This window comes from Ornithorhynchus anatinus, chromosome 12 (assembly GCF_004115215.2).
Source record: "Ornithorhynchus anatinus isolate Pmale09 chromosome 12, mOrnAna1.pri.v4, whole genome shotgun sequence".
NCBI lineage: Eukaryota > Metazoa > Chordata > Mammalia > Monotremata > Ornithorhynchidae > Ornithorhynchus > Ornithorhynchus anatinus.
In genome coordinates, this window is record NC_041739.1 from 12,796,038 (window position 1) to 12,819,563 (window position 23,526).

Here is a 23,526-nt window from a genome sequence, read left to right on the forward strand (position 1 = left end):
TCATCAACAAAGAGAGACAATCCCTGCCCAAGTCGGGTTCACAGTCTACATATCCTAGTGCTTAGGTGATACAGAAGGGAGAGAGAGTAGAGAAACTGAGGTATTAGTTCAGGAAGACCTCCTGGAGGTGCTGTGTTTTTAATAAGGTTTTGTAGATGGGGATAGTGGTGTTCTTTCATATGTGAAGGGGGCAGGGGGTGGGGAGAGTTACAGGCCAGAAGGAGGATGTGAACAAGGGGTTGGTGGTGAGATAGAGAGGATCAAGGTACAGTAGTAAATTGGCATTGTAGGAGTTAAGACTTAAAGTGGTCAAAAGGAGATGTAATAGGAAATCAGTGAGGTAGGGTAGAAGGGGGTTGCTGATTGAGTGATTTAAAGCTGATGGTAATGAGTTTCTGTTTGATTCAGAGGTAGATGGGCAACTACTGGAGCCTCTTGAGGAGTAGGGAAAAGTGGCCTGAAGTACCTAAAGGGCCATTGACTCTAGCTAATTCTTCAGTGTCTATAAGCGACTTCCATTCCCAGCAACTATGCATCCCTCACCCCCCAGCTCTAACCAACCTTCAATTTCACTCTCTCTCTCTCCTCTCTGTCTCCAATGCAAACATTCAAGTTGCCTTCCGGCTTATCCCTGGAGAATCCCGCATGAGTCATTCAGGCACATTTATTGAACACCTAGTGTGTGCAGAGCACTGTACTAAGCATTTGGAAGGGTACAGTATAACCACAGACACAATCCCTGTCCACAACAAGCTTACAATCTAGAAGGGGAGACAGACATTAATAAATTTCAGATATGCATAAGTTCTGTGGGGCTTGGAGGGGTGATGAATAAAGGGAGAAAGGGTGACACACAATGGAGAGGGAGAAGAGGAAAGGAGAGCTTAGTCAGGGAAGATTGACTCTGGAAGGTTTTGGGAGCTACTAGGACTGGAGTTTCCTGAGACTAGGCTCTAGACCTTTGGGACATAATGATAATAATAATAGTTGTGGAATTTCTTAAGCCCTATGTGCTGAATATCCTACTAGGCTCTAGATTAGATACATTATAAATAGATCTGACAACCCTTGTATCATCCAGGACAAACAGTGGTATTTGAGTACATACTATGCATAAAGCAGTCACCAGGTATGAGTGCATTCTATGTACAGAGCACTGTACTAAGCGCTTGGGAGAGTGCAATACAACAGAGTTATTAGACAGATTCACTGCCCACAGTGAGCGTACAGTCTAAACAGGGAGACAGCCATTAATATAAATGAATAATTTGGAGGCAGAAGAACTAGTATCGTATCCCCATTTTGCAGATGAGAAAACAGGCCCAGATAAGTTAAGTGATTTCTCCACAATCACACAGCAGGGAAATGGCAGGGGTTGGGATTAGAATCCAGGTCTTCTGGATCCCAGTTGGATGCTCTTTTCACTAGGTCATATTGTCCCAGGCTCTTCCGGGGCCTAGGGCACCAGTGAAGTAATCAAGCCTGTTAAAAAAGTCTCCCAGCTCTGTTTAATCTTACTGCGCCAGGCTCAGAGACATGGCCAGAGAAGTGATAATGGCAGGCAGAGTTCTGGCACTTCTCCTGGGACAAATGAAAACCAGGAACTCTTCCGTGCTCACTGCCCAGAGATTGAGGGCTTGATTCATTAAACTACAGAAATCCAAGTCTTCCCAGTTTTTCCTAGCTGGGAAACTCAAGGCACTATAGAAACGTTTGTATGGGATGGTATGTAAGGACATGTTGAGACATTTGAAAATTGTCTCAACTGGCAAACCTTAACATGGAAAATTTTCCATTCATTTACAATATCAAACATTTTGGAAAGAGTCATGTTCTCTCACAGTTTCAGAGTCGTAAGCTTAATGACAGTGCTTTACTCCTTTATCCCAGTAGCTTTTGATCTCACACAGAGACCTCATTCTTGAGGACAGGGACCAAATGTATTTACTCTATGGTACTCTTCCAAATGCTTAGTACAGTGTTCTCATCACAGTAGTTGCTCAGTAAACACTAGTGATTGGTTTACTGGTGATGTGTCTTTCCTCATTTCTTACCCATTCCCCTTACATTATTTCAGCCAAGGTTAATTGGAATATTGAAAGAATAGATTCTTCAGGACGATTCAAATCCTTAGTCTTATTAGACAACCCATTCAAGATTAGTCAGAAAATCTTTATCAGTACCCACTGTGAGCAGACCATTGTCCTGGGTGCTGTGAGAAATGGTACTGGGATTAAGGGGTCCATAAAATGGGTACATTCAGGGAAATGTTTTAGAACATTCTGAGAGACCGTCAACAGGGTACAAATATTTCCTGTGTGCTTGATGGCCCGGGTTGGAATGGTGAGTACAATTGTGTTGCTATCAATTACCCTCCACTCCAGAGAAGGGCAGCAACTGTAGAGGAAAACAACTTTTCCCCTATATATTAATAATTATTATGGCATTTATTTCTATGGTACTTGTTAAGCACTTGTTATGTGCCAAGCCCTGTAATAAGCACTGGAGTAGATAATAAAGCTAACCAGTTTGGACCAAAGCCATGTCTTACATGGGGTTCACAGTCTTAGTCACCATTTTAGAGATGAGATTGTTGAGGTCCCAAGAAGTTAAGTGACTTGGCCCATCACAACATAACAGGCAGGTGTTAGTGCTGGGATTAGAAGCCAGATCCTTCTGACTTCCAGGCCCGTGCTCTATCCACTAAGCATGCCGCTTCTCGCTATTAGACGGAGTTGGAGTTAGAGCATATTGAATGAAGAAATTTAGCCTCTGAGTAATATCCATCAGTAAATTTTTTAATGTCTGAACTTCAATGTCAGCAACTTCAACATTTGGTTATGGCAAAGAGTAACTTAGGGCATCAGTGGAAGCATTGCACGAGCAACTGATTAATTTATAGCTCAACTAAAACAAATCTGCCTATAAATAACTTAAAAGGAGGAGGTCAATCATGCTGCAGTTATACACCATGCATTAACTTTCCACAATTTGAGGATACTGAAGTAGGGACACTTCCACCCTTTTCCCCTTCTACTGACATTGGAATGTCCCTGGTGAATTATTTTCAGTTATTAAAGCTCAACCTGCTTAAAAAGGTAGCTGTCTGTTACTCTTCACATTCTAATTGTAGGGAATCATAATTTGCATAATTTGGTTCCTTTCAAATGAGATGCCAAGCATTTAATAGACACCCCCCCCCCAAATATACTCATTTAATGAGTTTCATTTTAGTTGGGTATAGACAGTTGACAGCATTAAACAAAAAGCCTGGCATTTGATTTTTGTTTTCCTTTAATCTAAAATTTATATGATTCAGCAGCACTTTATGGTGATTTCTAAACATCCAAACTGGATGGAGTCAGCGTTAGGTGGAGAAATGAGTGATCATTTTGCAAAGAGGAAAATTTAAAATTGATAACTGTAAACGTGCATGGCTCCAATAGCAGTGGTTCCACGGATAGGAGGAAACATAGCCGGTAAGAATTAGCTCTGAAAATACTTCTTGCCCAAATCAACCTAACTGATGGATATCTGGTAAAAATTTGATCAATTTTTTTTTTAATCATTGAGTCTCATAGGGGAGGGAAAGTTTCAAAAACAAATGCAAATGGTTTAAATTATCCCATCTTCCAGTGATGCCAACCCCTTAGACCTTTCAGCATTTCTTATTTAACTTCTGATTTGTAAGTGATTAATTTAACCACTTGGGTTTATCTATCTTTTGAAAAACATTGTCAACTGCATTTCTGCCCACTCATGTCTATCTCCCATATATGATTTTAAGCTTCTCAAGGGTAAGGATAATATCTTATTCTTCTCAGGCTTACCCCAGAGTAAATGCTTGATAAAAATAATAGCAGAAGTAGTCTTTCTTGAGCACCTGATTAGTGCAGTGCCCTATATTAAGTTCTTGGGAAATGCAGAATAAAATAGTAACCATCTCTAAGCACAGAGAGCTTGAGTTTAACCGGGCAGACAAATACCGTTGATGATTATGAAGAAGAAATTATTGGCAATTTCTTGGCAAGGCTGAAAAGGCTCATTTAGAGTTTTCCTCCACCCTATTCAGTATTGATATGGTTGAAATTTCAGTCAATGGTATGGACATAATAATGTCTGAAAATCCAGTTCACATCTCCTGTTACTTCTTTTACAGTGGCTACTTGGTGCTTTGTTTTTAACCAATCAGCTGTATTGCTTGAGGTGCCATTCATTGAGTTTCCTTCCCTTCCTCTCTCCCCCAGTTCCTTCCTCAACACTATTATGCTTGCTTTTCTTTATCACTTTTCACCATTTCCCTCTTGACTCCTTACCCATTTCTCCAAAAAAACATCAAGTTGCATTTCTAAATGTCCTCACTATCCAGAATATGTTTGTTAGTGGATGGCTCCCCAACTCCCCTCTGATTGCAATTGTTTATGCCAGCTAATTCTATTTAAGTTATCAATATGTGAATGTTAAATGGTTTCTCTTCCTATCAGGTTCTCCAGGAGGAGATGAGCAGTCACCAGATAAAGAGGCAGGTGTAGAATCTGTCTTGGAAAGTGCCCTGTCAACAGAAGCAATGCTGATGAATTGCTAAAGATCCCAGAGCAACTGTTGGCCAGATTCAGATTGGAACCATTATCTGGCTCCCTTGGCTCACTTCCAAAAGGTATGTTTCCAAATCACAAGGCTGCACAGTCTTAACTAGTCATTCTGTCAGAATAGGGATGTCTCTGGCTTTTGCATGCATGCCGCCTAGCAAACTATGGAACTCCTGTGGCCACTTGCACTATTCCATGGGAGGAGGATGATGATGTGCTTCCAAGAATGTGCATACATGGAAGTGCTTTGGAGAGGTTAGTTTTTAGTCAAGGTCACCATTCTGTTGGGTTACAACTAGAATTACAGCTCCCCTCTTTGACCTCCCAAGGCAACATTCTAACAAGATGACCAAATTTTCTGTTCACTGTTTTTAACTATTCACAGTCATTTTCTCCCCACTTGAATCTAATTAAGTTCAACTGATTTGGTGAAAATTGAATACTCTGAATATAGTTTCTTTTAGACTTTGAGCCTATGTGGGGCAGGGACTGTCTGATATGCTTACTTTGTATCTAGCTCAGCACTTGGCATATAATAAATGTTTACTAAAGTCTATCATTATTATAACCAGCCACTCCACAGGAGCAAGCAGTCACCTCCTTGCTTTTTTCCAACTGTAGAGGCAAAGCCATTGTTCTGGCCCAAAATTTTAGGTGAAAGGGGCCCAACGTCTCTAGAGCCAAGCTGAAAAAGAGTTGAGAACTTTCAAGGCAGCAAAGCTCAGAGTTCTCAGAACCTGCTTGCCTCCATTCTCCTCTCTCCTGTTCTGTTCTGCTCCTCTCCTAGACTGAGGAAAAGAGAAGAGCTGGCATGAGAGCACAGGTCCTCTGACTCCCAGGCCCATGCTCTTTCCACCAGACCACACTGGTTCAATTGAGGTACCTCATTCAATGCACTCATTCAACAAGAGTCTAATCTAAGAATCTAGGATCATTTTCCCCTGGTTTCCACCTATTTTGTCTATGGACTCAGTTGAAGGATTGCATACTGCCCGACTTCCACACAGGTAAGGGCAGGGTGAAAATCCAAATTCTAATTATTGCCCAAGAGATAGAAACAAGCCAACACCAGCACAATTGTTGGTAAATATTACTTGTCTAGACTTGATGGATATCTCCTGACCCGCCTAGGGCAAAATGAAGAGTTGGCTGACTGGTTTCCCCAACTCTTGAGTTGAGTTAGACTATAGTTTAGATTCCTTGGGTCTAGCCTTTCTTTCCCTTTTCCAGAATTTTCTTTATGGAAGATCATCCATTTGCTCTGAAGAGCATGTTACAGTATTACAAGAGTTGGGCAGCGTTTAAATGAGCTTCAGTGGCTGATTCATAAAACAACAGGGTGTTGTACGAACAGACTGAATGAGGAAGCACTTTGCAAAGACTTTTTGTGCAGAGATATTGCAAGAAACTGGAGAGAAGCAATGGTGTCAAATGCTGCAGTAAAATCAAATTCTTGGGAAGGTTAGAGCTTTGTCATCACTGTGATCATTCACAGAATGTCACTAACCAATCTCCAAAGTGATAGCTCAGCTCTCTGAAGAGGAACATCTATTAAAACGATCTCAAAAGTAGCTTCAGAAACATGACTTCCTTTCCAGAAAGAATGTGAAGGCTTAACTCTTCTAAATTCTCTTTTTTGGATGGGCAGTGGCTTGTTTCTTTCCCTAGTAATTTCAGCTACCCACGGGAAATAAAGCTCCTAAGATTGACCAAAACAAGCAATGCATATTTTTAAGGATTAACCCAAACTTTAAAGACTAACCCTTTTCTGCAAGGTTGTGGTTTGGTTCCTAGCTACATCCAAACTTGTTTTTAGCTTCTCCACCCTCTTACTTTCTCCCCAGAAATTTTTTGTAACAATTATCTCTGTAGCCCTGCAGACTGTAAACTCTTTGTAGGCAGGGATCAAGTCAACCAACTAACTGTATATACTGTATATACTGTTCCGTTATACTGAACTAAGTGCTTAATACAGTACTCTGCGATAGTATGTACCCAATAAATACCATTAAGTTTGCAATAGGATAAAAACCAATAACAAAAATCATCTTAGTAGACACCTTAGTCAACCAAGTTTCTCAAAGATTTGTCTTGATTCATAGATATGTATAGCAATGTAAATATTTTTTAATACCTACCTTCCTCAAAGTTCTATTGAAATGCACCACTACCACAAAGACTATGTAGACATTTTCCTGATGGAACAGAAACACTTTTCTAGGATTGCAGAGAAGTAGTGGTAACCAGGTGATAAACTCCCCCTCTTCATGGCATCTTAATTATGGCATCTTAATGCCATAATACTATAGATAATGTACTTACCTATAAACCATTTACATTAATGCCTGTCTCTCCCTTTAGACTGAAAACTTACTGTGGGCAGGAAATATGTCTATTAATTCTATTATACTGAACTCTCCCTGGTGTTTAGTATAGTGCTTTGAACATGGTGAATGCTCAATAAATGCCGTTAATTGATACAGTCCCAAAAATTCCTACCTTCAAAAACTCCACAAAGCATCTAGAAATCTGCAGGCTTCTAGGAGGAAAGTGATCTGATGCTGATGGGTACTTTTCAGCCAAACTCTCATTACAGTGACCCAGAAACCCCCGCCATCAATTTTCCACTCTTTCCCATTCAACTTAAGGACAAAATGGAGTTGACTGTGGGTAGATGTGTCAGAGTCTGCAGATCTAGTTCCATTAGCCACCGAAACAGTCCTGTATAAATGAGCTGAAATGTGTATTTATACCAGAAACCCTGCCAAAGTTCATCGGTGGAGTCAGACAATATATTGCAATATGGTCCTGTGCAATGATTTTGACAGACTTTTAAGGCAAACATCTCAATGTAATTCTCACCTCTACAGCGATCAGAGATCTTTCCAACCTCCCCTGGCACCCTCAGGTATCTGACTTCTCACTTTCTGACCCTACAGATCCTCATTTACCCTACCGCTCCTTCATCGAACACATCTTCCTGACAGGGAAAAGGTAATTGTCTCTTCAAGCTTATCAGACTCCAGCAATGAATTATCTAGAGCAGAGTCAAACAAGGTAAAGCCAAGAGCTTCAGAATGTTCCTGCAGTGATTGCCTCTTCTAAAGGCGAAGCTCTGGGCCTCAAAACCAAACTCAGATTCCTCCTGTGGCATGCCAGTGAACCAGGCCTAGAATATCAGAGTTTATATTTCTTGGCCAAAGCCCACACACACGTCTGACAGAGAGTTGTGAAGGAAAACGGAAGAATGAATCTCTTTTTGGACTCCCATAGATCTTCAGTTTGAATAGACACTCCAAAGCCCAAAAGCAGTATCAGATGATGTCAACACAAGAGTAAGGGGACAACCCAGCAAGGTTTAAGGCTGAGGAATTGGAATAAATAAAGGTTGCAAGTAACCCCCTAGCTCATTTAGAGCAGCAGAACAGATGGAAAGGCAGATTCCTGAGATCGGTTAGCCATTTGCAAAAACATTTTGAATTCTCTAGTGATGTCCCTATTGTTTAAGAGGACCCTCCTTCTTTGGAAGAATATATCCTAAATTGACAGAAAAGCTAAGATTTAAGAGGAAAACAGTAAACATTGCTCCCATCTTGTTTGAGAAATGGAACTAAAGGCCAGAGATGGAAATCACAGGAGATGTTATATGTGCAAGGATCCATAAATGTATAACAACCCCTAGCTGGTGTGAATTCCACCGGGAAGCAATAATTAGATATTTTCACACTCCAACCATCTGGAACTCAAAAAGAAACTTCTCAATCTGATTCGTGTCTGAGGAATTGTGGTTGGGGAGAAACACGTGCACGTATGTTTTGGATGAATCCCAAAACGTGGCCGTTTTGGACCTAAAAAAACATGTAACACTAGAAGAAAAGTCTGAACAGTGTTAACTTTCCCCTCTGTCCTAGAGCTATTTCTTGGAAACCTGAATGAAGAACTTACCAGAGTTAGCAAGATTATTTACCAAGAATTTCCCATCTTATAGCCAATAAACACTGGCCTTTACAATTTCATACAAGCTCCTCAAGATGTTTTCAAACAATAATATGTCATGAGAAAAATCATTCCTATGGCCAAATGGGAAACCGAGTCAGGGGCTGGGACTAAAGGAGAAGCGTCATGGCCTAATAGAAAGGACCCAGGACTGGAGACTGAGAAACCCGAGTTCTAATCCTGTTTTCACCACCTGACTGCTGGGTGACTTTGGGAAGTTACTCTGCCTCAGTTTCCTCATCTGTTTCCTCTCTTCTCCCTCCCCCAAGATGATGAACACCACTTAAGACAGGGATCAGGTCTTATTGCCCCTACTAGATTGAAAAGTCCTTGATGGCATGGATCATCTCTACGAACTCTACTATACTCTCCCAAGCACTTAATACAGTGCTCTGCACACAGTATGTGCTCAGTAAATACACTTGATCTGAATGTACTGAACCTAGCCCAGTGTTTTCCACACTGTTTGGTAAATAGTAGAGCTTAAATGCAATTATTAATTCAGGGGATGCTTAATGGTTTCCCAGAACACAGATCATTTGTGTAGCAACTGCACTACCTACCTCAGGAGGAATATCAGAAAAATCCACTATGAACATAACACGGTTCTCCAGGCTTTGTTGTCAGTTGTTCAGATATTTAACTTCCTCCTCAAACCCCCGTCCCCTCCACCTCCCCCTTCTCCTGCCCCTAATGACCTGGCCATCAACTTTATTGAGAAAATTGAAACTACTAAGCATAATCTTCCTAAAATCTTCGTTGCCCCTCTCCAGTTCTTCTCCACTCCCATTCCTTCAACTCTCCCATCTTTCCCAGCAGTATCTCAAGAGATCTCCTTCCTTCTCTCAAAATCTATCTCCTCCACTTGAGCATCCAACCCCAGCCCCCCACACCTTTATCAAAGCACTTGCTCCCTCCCGTCCTTCCTCACCACCATCTTCAACTGTTGGCTCTCCAATGACTTCTTCCCCACTGCTTTCAAACATGTCTATGTGTCCCCCTCCCTTGACCCCGCAGCTCCCTCCAGTTATTGCACCATCTCCCTCCTAGTATTCCTCTCCAAACCCCTGGAGCAAGGTGTCTACACCCTTTGTCTCAAGTTCCTCTCCTTCAACTGTCTCCTCGACCCCCTCCAATCTGAGTTTTGTCCCCTTCACTCTACGGAAACCGCCCTCTCAAAGGTCATAAATCATCTCCTTCTTGACAAATCTCCAATCCATCCTGATCCTCCTTGACTCATCAGCTGTCTTTGACACTGTCGACCATTTCCTTCTCCTGGAAGAATTATCCAACCTTGGTTTCAATGACACTGTCGTCTACTTCTATTCCTATCTCTCTGATCATTCTCAATATGCTTCATGAGCTTCTCCTCTGCCTCCAATCCTCTAACTGTGGGTGTCCCCTCGAGGTTCAATTCTGGATCACCTTCTATCCTCCATCTACAGACACTCCCTTGGAGAACTCACTCTCTCATATGGCTTCAACTACCAACTCTAAGTAGTTGATTCCCAAATCTACATCTCTAGCCCTGATGTCTCTCCTCCTCTGCAGCCTTGCATTTCCTCCTGTCTTCACCTCAAAACAGGTCCAAAAACAGAACTCCATACCTTATTACCCAAATCTTGCCCTTCCCCTGATTTTCCCATCACTTTAATAATAATAATAATGTTGGTATTTGTTAAGCGCTTACTATGTGCCGAGCACTGTTCTAAGCGCTGGGGTAGACATAGGGGAATCAGGTTGTCCCACGTGGGGCTCACAGTCTTAATCCCCATTTTACAGATGAGGGAACTGAGGCACAGAGAAGTTAAGTGACTTGCCCACAGTCACACAGCCGAAAAGTGGCAGAGCTGGGATTCGAACTCATGAGTCCTGACTCCAAAGCCCGTGCTCTTTCCACTGAGCCACGCTGCTTCTCTAGACTTTAGACACCACCACCATCCTTCCTGTCTCACATGCCCGTAACCTTGGCATTATCCTGGACGCCTCTCTTTCATATGCCCACATATTCAATCCTTCACAAAATCGTATTGGTTTGACCTTCACAACAATCCTAAATCCGCCCTTTCTGCTCCATCCAAACTGCTACCCCATTAATTCAAGCACTTATGCTATCCCACCTTGATTACTGTATCAGCCTCCTTGCTGACCTCCCTGCCTCCTGTCTCTCCCCACTCCAGTCCACACGTCACTCTGCTGCCCGTGTGGATCATTTTTCTTCAAAAATGTTCAGGCCTCATTTCCCCACTCCTCAAGAACCTCCAGTAATTGCCCATCCACCTCCACATCAAACAAACTCCTTACCATTGGCTGTAAAAGTTTTCGAACTCCTTGCTCCCTTCTACCTTACCTCACTACTCTCCTACAACCCAGCTGGCACAGCTGACTTCAGTGTACTTGATCTCTTCTCTCTCACCACCCATCTCTAGCTCACATCCTGTTCCTGGCCTGGAATGCCCTCCCTCTTCACATCTGAGTGACAATAACTCTTTCTCCTGCTTCAGAGCCTTATTGAAGGCACATCTCCTCCAAGAAGCCTTCCCTGACTGAACCCTCTTTTTTTCTTCCAATCTCTTCTGCATTGCCCTGACTTGCTCCCATTAATCATCCCCCTTCCCAGCCCCACAGCACGTATGTACTTATCTATAACTTTATTTATATTAATGTCTGTCTCCCGCTCTAGACTGTAAGCTCACTGTGGGCAGAAAATGTGTCTATTATATTGTACTCTCCCTAGTGTTTAGTACAGTGCTCTGCACACAGTAAGTGCTCAATAGATATGATTGAGATTGTCAGTAATATTGGTGCAGGAGTTCCAGGAGACACTCAGTAGCACCTAGAGACCTGAGGGAATTGGAAAACAACAGAGCTTCATTTAACCAACTGGAAATACATTGTAAACTGTGAGACATAGAGTCTGTTTTAAAATGTATGGCTTTTCTGTTCTTGATAAATATCCGTCCATTAGGAAAAGGAGGATAATCATATTTAATCAGTATCACAGTGGTGATGCAAACTCCAACTTGACCGGATAAATGAAGGATGAAAGAAAGCGGCTGCCCTCAACTCTTTCACTTATCACCTTGTGTATTTAAACAGTTAAGAGGCCTTTACTTAGCCAACTTCACTTATCTTTAGTGGGAGGCTATGTATTGAAGTCTAGGCTTGGTCCTTGAAGAAACAAATGAGCGAGCCCCTTCAAGTGAGCCTCAAAAATTGGGCAGAAAAGAAGAGATCATCACCTTATTCCTTCTAATCACACTGCCCCTTTTGGAGAAAATGTCAAGAATGTTCTTACCTGGTTTTCCACTTCCTAACTCCACTGCCCATGCCTGGATCTTCTACTGTCAGGCACTACTTCCTGTGAACCAATTCCATACAGAAACCAGAAAGGAAGGAAGAGGCTGTTCAATAAACAGGTGACAATGTGGAAGCAATTAATAGCCTGAAAATGAGTTTCAACTGAGGAGGAGGTACAGGGTCAGAGTAATCAAGGTAACACCAGACAGCAGGTGATAGTAAAAAAAAAAAGTTAGTTAAGCATTTACTATGTGCCAGGCACTAAGCCCTGGTATAGATACAAGATAATCAGGTTGGTTACAGTCCATGTACCACATGGGGATCACAATCCCCATTTTACAGATGAGCTAACTGAAGCACAGAGAATTTAATTGACTTGCTCAAGGTCACACAGCAGAAAAGTGGCAGAGTCAGGATTAGAATTTATGTCCTCTGAATCCCAGCCCATGATCTTTCCACTAGGACACATGGCTTCTCATTTCTGGAAGGACTGGTATATTGACTCTCCAAAGAAAACATTCACCACAGTGTTCCTTTTGAAGAAAAAATTCTCAAAAGGTATTAGGTTGAATTGAAATAATTCATTAGACTGTAAATTCTTCCAATGGCTCAGCACACAAAAGACATTAAGTAAATGCAATGGATGATGAGTTAGCTTCATTTTAAGCCACTCATCTGATCCATCTCAAAGCATATTAAAAGGAACTCTTGGATAACAGACAGTTCTTCATGTTGTGAAAAATGACTTTGAAAGCATTTTAATACTAGAGAAAGTTTGTGGAATTCTTCTCACCACTTCCCAGTTCCTCCCCACCCAAAAAAAAAATAATGATAGGTTTTGTTAAGTGCTTACTATGAGCCAGACAGTGTACAAAGTGTTGGAGTAGATACAAGATCATCAGATCCTAGCTGGATTCACAATCTAAGCAGGATAGAGAACAAGTATTGAATCCCCATTTTGCTGATGAGGGACCTGAGTCACAGAGAAGTTGACTTACTTCCCTAAGGTCACACAGCAAGTAAGAGGTGGAGCCAGGACCTCTGACTTCCAGGATAGGGTCCTTTCCCCTAGGCCATGGTGCCTAGAGAGGACCCAAGACCCAAGGAAATCCTGCCCAATTTAAGCCCTCACAATTTCACATAGTTTGAAAATAAACTCCAATTAATTGTCTTTTGACTGCTAGGATCAACCAGTGGCATATACTGAGCACTGTACTAAGTGCTTGGGATAATATAACAGAAATGGTCAGCACATTCCCTGCCCACAGCAACCTTAAAGTCTAAGGGGGAAACAGACATTAACATATAAACTATGGATATGTGTAGAAGTGCTGTGGGACAGAGAATGGGGAGAATACCAAATGGCCAAGGTTACAAATCCAGGTCTGTAGATGACATAGAAGGGAAAGGGAATTGGGAAAGAGGACTTAATCAGGGAAGGCATCTTGGAGGAGATGTGACATTAATAAGGCTTTGAAGGTGGAGAGAATGGTGGTCGGGCATATACGGAGTAGAAGGGAGTTCCAGGCCAGAAAAAGGATGTGGGGAAAGGGGTTGGTGTCAATAATAATAATAATGTTGGCATTTGTTAAGCGCTTACTATGTGCCAAGCACTGTTCTAAGTTCTGGGGTAGATACAGGGTAATCAGGTTGTCCCATGTAGGGCTAACAGTTAATCCCCATTTTACAGATGAGATAACTGAAACACGGAGAAATTAAGTGACTTGCCCACAGTCACGCAGCTGACAAGTGGCAGAGCCGGGATATCGAGGCACAGTGAGCAAGCCGGTACTAGAGGAGCAAAGTGTGTGGCCTGGGTTATAGGAGGAAATCAGTGAGTTAAGGTAGGAGGGGGCAAGCTGATTAAGTGATTTAATGTTGATGGGTGAGGAGTTACTACTTGATGTGGAAGTGGATGAGCAACCACTGGACATTCTTGAGGAGTAGGGAGACATGGACTGAATGTTTCTTTAAAAAAAGATTCTCTTGGGAGACTATATTGCATATAATTATATACTATTGTAGTCTAATATATGTTCCTTGAGGAACATATAATCTAACAGGGGAGACAAATTATTTACAGATAATGAAAGGTGGAAGAAGAACAAGGAAAAAGGACAAAGTAGTATGGTCACAAAGAGAAAATTAGCTGAACAGGTAAATATAATAATAATAATAATATGTCAAGCACTATGTACCAACCGACATCAGGTTGCATACAGTCCTTGTCCCATCTGGAGCTCATGACTAATAAGTAAGGAGGTCTTATTATGAATGAATGACTGAATCCCCATCTTACAGATGAAGAATATGAGGCAAAGAGAAGTTAAGACTCATGCCCAAGGTCATGCATAAACAAGTGGTGGGTCCAGGATTAGAACCCATGTCCTCTGACTCTCTCGTCCGTGCTGCTTCCCAAGAATGTACAAATAAAAAAATTACACATATATACATGAATACTGAGGTTAGAGTTTAAGTTCACAAGAGCTAAAGTTCGGTGCCGGACGGACATGATTTGGCTGTTGTGAATCAATCAGGGAAGGCCTCTTGGAGCAGGTGAGATTTTTAGGAGCACTTTTTAAGATCGGGATGGTGGCTTAGTTGAATCGCCAAAACCGCACGAACTAAATGGAGGTCAGAAGTAAGAGAATTTTAAATGAGTTTCCATCTGGCGGAGGCTGGCAGGTCAGTTGCAATTCTCCTTGACGCTGGTTAGTGCCATTGTTCTTGTCTGTCCGTCTCCCCCGATTAGACTGTAAGCCCGTCAAACGGCAGGGACTGTCTCTATCTGTTGCCGACTTGTTCATCCCAAGCGCTTAGTACAGTGCTCTGCACATAGTAAGCGCTCAATAAATACTATTGAATGAATGAATGAATGAATGAATTCTCCAGTAGCCCAACTTTTACACAGAGCCTAGAAACATCTGCCAAAGGCATAGGTACTTGCGTGAAGAGGTTTCAGAAAGAAGGAAATCAGCCTTAAAAGGCCGCCTTGGTTACTAGAAAACACTCAATTAGAATTATAAAAAGTCACAAAATCATGGAATCTTGAAAAGTGTGGCTTTTAACCTTTGGGGCCATTATGGTATAACCTTCTTCCCTAGTTATGCACCAAGGCCCATAGTCCAGTATCAAGATATTGTATCGCTGGCTCAGTACCATACCCAGGCTCCCACTTCCCTGATTTTCCTGGCTGCCAGATATCAATTTTTCCATCTCATTTTCCTGCACTCCTCAAAAGACTAAGTAATGTTCAACCTGCAGTATCTGGGGTTCCAGGAAAAGTGAGAGGTAAATATTTTTCAGCACCTACAACATGATTTAATAATGTTGGTATTTGTTAAGCGCTTACTATGTGCAGAGCACTGTTCTAAGCGCTGGGGTAAACACAGGGGAATCAGGTTGTCCCACGTGGGGCTCACAGTCTTAATCCCCATTTTACAGATGAGGGAACTGAGGCACAGAGAAGTTAAGTGACTTGCCCACAGTCACACAGCTGACAAGTGGCAGAGCTGGGATTTGAACTCATGAGCCCTGACTCCAAAGCCCATGCTCTTTCCACTGCGCCACGATTTGGCAGCTGATCAGTCAGCACCAGGCCAGCTTCTTCATAGGGGCACTGATCGATAGTTGACCCGCGCCCTGGGAGACCATAGGGGAGACTGGACGCCCCAGAGTAGGAGGGACCCAGGAGAAATAGATCCAGACCAATGGCTGCCAATTGACCAATCCTGTTAGAGCTGCCTTAGCCATTTAAGCGTATGAAAATTGCAGTTCTGCCCCCTACCTACTTGGCAAGGGTGCCAGAAAGACAAATGAAAGATAATGATTATGAAAGTCCTTTGAGGTCATAGGAGGAAAGGCATTATAAAATTATTCAAGGTGTTCATAGAGTCTCTCCTCCACTCTGCCCCCATGCAATGAGACGGACAGGAGATGGGGGAAAGGGCGCCACCTCTGAAGCAGCAGCTGAAGAGACCAAGTGAAAGATTGAAATGTCAGTTCTCGTCCCGCAGGGCTCAAAACGGCACCATTCTGGGGGAAAATGCTTGTGGCAGCCACCTCACCCACTTCCCTTAGATCAGAGTGGCCTTATGCAAATAGACCCTATGTCTTTTTCCCTATACTATTCCTAAGTCCTTAAATCGACCTTTATATTCTAGAGAAAAGGAACATGTGGGAGGAATCAGCGATTCTGAAGGGAATAAAGAGGAAGGATGTAACAAGACCATTTGAGCTAATAACAGATAGAAAAACGGGATACCACCCTGTTCACTGAGGATTGAACACAAAGAAGTGGAGGTGGAATCTCTGCCGCCAAAAAGCTTGGAGTCTGGAATAAACGGCCCGTGAGGAACAAAAGAAGCACCTGAACTAGCTGTTTGTAGGAGAGAGAGCTGGCTGCCTATTTGAAGTTGATCAGAGCATTGTGGGAGTCCACTGCCTTCTGGAAGGTGTTTCCTACCAGTCATCTTTCCGCCCTGAAATTCTTCCTGAGATCAGCAGCGTGCAGCTCAAGGTGGTCACATAGCTTTTGTACAAGTATTACACTACCATCTAGTGGTCACCCTCGTGGTTCTGTGCCATTCTGGGGAAAATAATAAAAGGGTGTGAAGATCTGGGGGAAAATCGAAGAATAACTAAACCTGTTACCACGGGGAGAGTACCTGCTCCTTCTCTTAAAGTCCCCTTATTAGCCTGTTGTGCACAAGATTGGATTATCCAGCAAGAAGCATTTTTCTATGCTTCTCAGGTCTAGGATTTCATGAAATCGGAGAAGCAGCATGGTCTGATGGAAAGAGCATGGGCCTTGAAGTCATAGAACAAAGGCTCTAATTCCAGCTCTGTCACCTGCCTGCTGGGTGACCTTGCGCAAGTCACTTAACTTCTCTCTGTCTCAGTTCCCTCATTTGCAAAAGAGGGATTCATTGCCTGTTCTCTTATGGGGATCTGAATATTTCGCATATACTCCAGCACTTAATACAGTGCCTGACATAGTAAGCGCTTAAAAAATACAACTATTATTATTTTTACAGAAAGGCATAAACTCAGCATTGTACTTTTAGCTGCTTTAGTGGTGGAGATGAAATATTATTCCAGAGACCTCTCCCTCCAATCTGTAAACTCATTTTGGGTAGGGAAGATGACTGCTAATTCTGTTGCGTTGTACTTTCCCAAACACACATACTAAGTGCTCGATAAATGCAACTGATGGATTCAACTCTAGCAACAGTCAGAAGGCAAGAAGACCTAGAATGGGGAGAGGTATTTGAAGAGATTTTTTTTTGAGTCACCCAGGAGTTTCTGCAGGGTGGAGCACCATTCCTTGGAGACTGGATTTCTCATTGCTGATTATCCCTACTCGGGGCTGGATAGCACATAAAAAATGCTGATAGGCAATGACCCAATTTTAAGGTTTTCTTTTCCCTTAATGGAGTACAAGGGAAGTATCGGTGAGACAAGAAAGGAGAAGAATGAGCTCTGGCTACAGAATTTGAGAAATTATCATTGTGCATCAGGAGTAGTAGCAGGAGACAGGGCTTCTTGGGCAATCCATAGAAATGGATTCTTTATATCATTTCTGTCATGGTTGGAATGTATAGGAAGTATCCTCTAAGATAGGGTACACATAAAAAAATTAAATGGTGGTATCTGTTAAGCATTTATTATGTGCAAAGCACTTTCTAAACTCTGGGTCATAAAAGGTGATCAGGTTGTCCCATGTGGAACTCACAGTTAATAATAATAATAATGTTGGTATTTGTTAAGCGCTTACTATGTGCCGAGCACTGTTCTAAGCGCTGGGGGAGATACAGGGTAATCAGGTTGTCCCACGTGAGGCTCACAGTTAATCCCCATTTTACAGATGAAGGAACTGAGGCACAGAGAAGTGAAGTGACTTGCCCACAGTCACACAGCTGACAAGTGGCAGAGCCGGGAGTCGAACTCATGACCTCTGACTCCGAAGCCCAGGCTCTTTTCCACTGAGCCACGCTGCTTCCCAGTTTTAATCCTCATTTTACAGATGAAGTAACTGAAACACAGAGAAGTTAAGTGACTTGCCCAAGTCACACAACTGGCAAGTAGCAGAGCTGGGATTAGAACCCTCAACCTCTGACTCCCAAGCCTGGGCTGTTTCCACAGAGCCACACTATTTACACTATCCAGCCCTGAAGGACTTAAACCAGGTGGGTCATAGCTGTCTGGCTTGGTTTAGGACCAATCCCCAGTAGAGAGGGGATAGCTATAGGCTAGCACAAAAGATGTCCTACCCATCCCTGAGTCATTTCTAGTCTCAAAAGATCCCTAGTTCAAGAGGTAGTTCCAGGCTGATGCAAAACATTTGGGTTGACTCTGAAAAGCGTGAGTAGAATTCACTCAGTCACCAATCACAGTGTGCTTTTCCTCACTTCTCCAACCCTGAGGGTCTCAAGACCATCTCTAGGGTCTTTTGGATTGGAGGTGCTTAGGAACCCCTATAGATCACAATAGATCTCCCAAGCAAGTCTAGAACCACTTCAGCCTCCAGGGCAGAGAGTGGGAGAGGCAAGAGTTACCCAAGCAAAGCTTCTGTTGTCAGAATATGTGCAATAAAAGCTTCCAGGCCTTTCCACTCTAAAAATCAGACACAGATTTACCTTAACCTTCCCACATAGTTGATAGCCCAAGTCTTATCTTGTAAATCCAGGATAAGGCAGCTTCAGGCTTGCAGAAGTTTCTAGTGAAGTGAGGCAACAAGTGAAAAATGATTCTCTTAGAGAACTGAGATAGAAATGAAATCATCACTTCAACTCAAATGTGTCTCCATGAAGGTGCCAGGGCCTGAGAGAGACCTCTCAGATTGACTCCCACATCAAGGGTAAATTCAAGTCTCCACACTCCACCCTTCTCTCCTCCTCAACATGAATAAGCCAAACACCTGGTTTTGCTTGATAAGGAAAGGCTCCTTCACTCATTACCCCATTAGTTCAACATGATTCAGCTGCTCAGTGACACTTGGGACTCTCCCCTAACTTGCTAGAAAATTCTTTTCAAGGGCAGAGTGGATAGGAAAATTAGCTGATGTTGCCGAGATTGAACAGGTTTTGCTTATTGTGCTCGCAGATGAGAGAAAAGGGGTTTTAGACATTCAGCAAATCAACTTTCTCCAATGGCCGAAACTATCGCTACTTTAATTAATACTCTAAGATAGCTTTCAAGCTCAGAAGAGAAACTAATTTTGATCATTTGGGTAAAGGAAAGAACAAATTTATAACCAGTGGAAGCATCAACTCTGTTGTGCTGTACTCTCCAGAGCCCTTTAGTAGAGTACTCTGCACACAGTGAGCACTCAGTAAGTATCACTGATCTACAAGTGCTTAGTACAGTGCTCTGCACATAGTAAGTGCTCAATAAATACTATTGAATGAATACTGGCCCAGATCATCGCATCCAGCTTTCTATTTCCACAAGAGGTGGTCTCCAGTTTCTTATCTTACCTTAGTTTCTTAGTTTCTTAGCCTTAGATTGTTAAAGCCACTTGTGGGCAGGGAACTCATGCTTTGCTTAGGTTGCATTTCCCAAGTATTCCTAGAGTGTTCCGTGAGGCTCGGGGAAGGAAAGGAGGGTAATAGAGTCAGATTTGAAGAGGGAAGGAGTTCCAGGCTAGAGGCAGGACGTGGGTGAGGGGAGACTGGTGAGATAGATGAAACTGAGGTACGGTAACTAAGTTGGCATTAGAGGAGCTGTGTGTGGCCTGGGTTGTAGGAGGAGATCAGAGAGGTAAGATAGGCAAGGTGATGGAAAACTTTAAAGCTACTGTTGATGACGTAGATGAGCAACCACTAGAGTTTCTTGAGGAGTGGGGAAACTTGGACTGAATAGTTTTGTAGAAAAATGATCCAGGGAGCAGCATGAAGTATAGACTAAAGTTGAGTAAGGTGGGGAGGTCAGTGAGGAGGCTGAGGCAGCAGTCGAGGCAGAAAAGGATAAGTATTGGCAAGGGAAAGAGAATGTAATTGGTTTGGGGTGCCCTGATTGCACTATCATCCATTTCTCTGCAAGGATTCTTAAACCTGAAGTCCCTCCTGATGAGAGACTCTATCATCACTTTACCAGGAAACTGACATAGTCTTCTACTCTTAGGTGCTCAATAAATACCACTGAATAAGTGAGGACCTCAGCAGGAAGAATGGAGCTAGCAGAAGAGGGAAGCACTGAATAGGGAAAGAGCATGGGCTTGGGAGTCAGAGGACGTGGGTTCTAATTCTGGCTCTGCCACTTGTCTGCTGGGTGACCTTGGGCAAACCACTTCACTTCTCTGTGCCACAGTTACCTCATCCATAAAATGGGGATTAATACTGTGAGCCCCACATGGGACACCCTGATTTCCGTGTATTCATTCATTCATTCAATAGTATTTATTGAGCGCTTACTATGTGCAGAGCACTGTACTAAGCGCTTGGGATGAACAAGTCGGCAACAGATAGAGACAGTCCCTGCCGTTTGACGGGCTTACAGTCTAATCGGGGGAGACGGACAGACAAGAACAATGGCAATAAATAGAGTCAAGGGGAAGAACATCTCGTAAAAACAATGGCAACTAAATAGAATCAAGGCGATGTACAATTCATTAACAAAATAAATAGGGTAACGAAAATATATACAGTTGAGCGGACGAGTACAGTGCTGTGGGGATGGGAAGGGAGAGGTGGAGGAGCAGAGGGAAAAGGGGAAAATGAGGGTTTAGCTGTGGAGAGGTAAAGGGGGGATGGCAGAGGGAGTAGAGGGAGAAGAGGAGCTCAGTCTGGGAACGCCTCTTGGAGGAGGTGAGTTTTAAGTAGGGTTTTGAAGAGGGAAAGAGAATCAGTTTGGCGGAGGTGAGGAGGGAGGGCGTTCCAGGACCGCGGGAGGACGTGACCCGGGGGTCGACGGCGGGATAGGCGAGACCAAGGGACGGTGAGGAGGTGGGCGGCAGAGGAGCGGAGCGTGCGGGGTGGGTGGTAGAAAGAGAGAAGGGAGGAGAGGTAGGAAGGGGCAAGGTGATGGAGAGCCTTGAAGCCTAGAGTGAGGAGTTTTTGTTTGGAGCGGAGGTCGATAGGCAACCACTGGAGTTGTTTAAGAAGGGGAGTGACATGCCCAGATCATTTCTGCAGGAAGATGAGCCGGGCAGCGGAGTGAAGAATAGACCGGAGCGGGGCGAGAGAGGAGGAAGGGAGGTCAGAGAGAAGGCTGACACAGTAGTCTAGCCGGGATATAACGAGAGCCCGTAATAGTAAGGTAGCCGTTTGGGTGGAGAGGAAAGGGAGGATCTTGGCGATATTGTAGAGGTGAAACCGGCAGGTCTTGGTAACGGATAGGATGTGTGGGGTGAACGAGAGAGACGAGTCAAGGATGACACCGAGATTGCGGGTCCGAGAGACAGGAAGGATGGTCGTGCCATCCACGGTGATAGAGAAGTCTGGGAGAGGACCGGGTTTGGGAGGGAAGATGAGGAGCTCAGTCTTGCTCATGTTGAGTTTTAGGTGGCGGGCCGACATCCAGGTGGAGACGTCCCGGAGGCAGGAGGAGATGCGAGCCTGAAGGGAGGGGGAGAGGACAGGGGCGGAGATGTAGATCTGCGTGTCATCTGCGTAGAGATGGTAGTCGAAGCCGTGAGAGTCAATGAGTTCACCGAGGGAGTGAGTGTAAATGGAGAACAGAAGAGGGCCAAGAACTGACCCTTGAGGAACTCCAACAGTTAAAGGATGGGAGGGGGAGGAGGCTCCAGCGAAGGAGACCGAGAATGACCGGCCAGAGAGGTAAGAGGAGAATCAGGAGAGGACAGAGTCCGTGAAGCCAAGGTGAGAAAAGGTATGGAGGAGGAGGGGATGGTCGACAGTGTCAAAGGCAGCAGAGAGGTCAAGGAGGATTAGAATGGAGTAGGAGCCATTGGATTTGGCAAGAAGGAGGTCATGTATCTATGTATCTATCCCAGCGCTTAGCACAGTGCTTGGCACATAGTTAGCACTTAACAAATACCGTAATTATAAGTGCTTAGTACAGTGCTCTACATACAGTAAGTGCTCAATAAGTACTACTGATTGAATTCAACTAATGAAAGGTAATAAGGGCAAGTAACAAACTTGTTCCTTAAATTATTTCTATCATCAACTATTTTGAAGCAAGATGTTTTTCATATTCTGTGAAACACCTCTCAGCATCAAGTACAATATCTTCCCTACAGTAAATTCTGAGTGATTGATTTTTTTTGTATTGATTCATGCCAAATTAGGTGACCTGAAATATTCCCAAGAAGCATATATCAAACCATTAGCATCCATGACAAATTTATAGTGCTGGAGGCGGTGTGTGGATTACTTTGTTCGTTCTAACATTACTTTGTGCTATGCTACTGTCAATGCTGTATCTTGGAAGAAAATTATAAGCGTGCCCTTGGGCAATTCCCTAAACTTCTCTGTACCTCAGTTCCCTCATCTGTAAAATGAGGATTGAGACTGTGAGCCCCATTTGGTACATGGACTGTATCCAAACTGATTAGCTTGTATCTACCCCAACGTTTAGTACAGAGCCTGGCAAATAAGAAGTGCTCAACAAATACCCTAAAATAGAGTTAATTACCGAGGACAGCTCTTCACGGAGCATTGCCACCAAAAAAAGGAGTAGCTCCCTATAGTAAAAACATCATATAGAGAGAGAGACAAGAAGCCAGAGAAACCAGCACCAGAGAAGCAGTGTAGCCTAATGGATGGAGTACGGGCCTCGAAGTCAGAAGGACTTGGGTTCTAGTAATGGCTCCTCCACTTGTCCACTGTATGATCTTGGGCAACTCACTTCACTTCTCTGTGCCTCGGTTACCTCATCTGTAAAATCGGGATGAAGACTGTGTGGCATATGTGAGATGGGGACTGTGTCCAAGCCAATTTGCTTGTATCCACTCCAGCGCTTAATGCTTGGCACATAGTAAGCGCTTAACAAGTGCCACAATTATTCTTATTATTACAAACAATAAGCACAACAACATAACAAGGGACGACCAACATGGCCAGGCTGTGGATCCTGTCTTGGCCTTTTCAGCCACTTACGCACTCATGGGTGACCTTCGCTGCTAAAAGGATGACTATACACTGCTGAGGCTGGAGAGGACTCTAGATTACTCTATATGACTGTTGTATAACATATCTCAAGCTCTTACGGTGTGCAGAGCACTGTATTGAGCTGAAAGAATAAACAGTTGGGAATTAGATAAGATCCTTATCCCTTTGGGGCTCACAATCTAAAAATCAATCATTTCTTTCCCTAAGCTATTTTCTCCACTGGGTACTGTGTTCACTATGGCCAAGATGACTTTCAAAAGAGTAGTCCTTAACTTCTCTGTTCGCTACCTAAGAAATACTAGAATATTTTATAAAGAAAATATTTTTAGTTGTTTGGTAAATAAACACTTTTTCATTTGTATTAATTACCGTCCATATTCAATTGATTATTACCTATTAGTAGACAAGGTGAAAATAATTGCAATAAAATTAAGGTCTTGTGTTTTCATAGCACACATACCTGGGTACTCACATGCTTTAGACTTTCCTTAGTTGTCCAATACCTCAAAGGAGAATCCTGATTTTAGACACATGGAAGCTAAGGCCCAGCATGGTTAAATGATTTT

At 43.2% G+C, this 23,526-nt stretch overlaps 1 long non-coding RNA gene across 1 annotated transcript in view; it reads right to left on the minus strand.

Moving 5' to 3' along the window:
- The window catches only part of LOC114815668, a 33,118-nt gene extending 14,438 nt beyond the window's left edge, over nucleotides 1-18,680 (minus strand). The window contains exon 1 of the long non-coding RNA XR_003763468.2: nucleotides 18,524-18,680. This is a non-coding gene — a long non-coding RNA (uncharacterized LOC114815668). The remainder of the gene's footprint in view (nucleotides 1-18,523) is intronic.
- Between the last annotated feature and the right edge of the window lie 4,846 nt (nucleotides 18,681-23,526).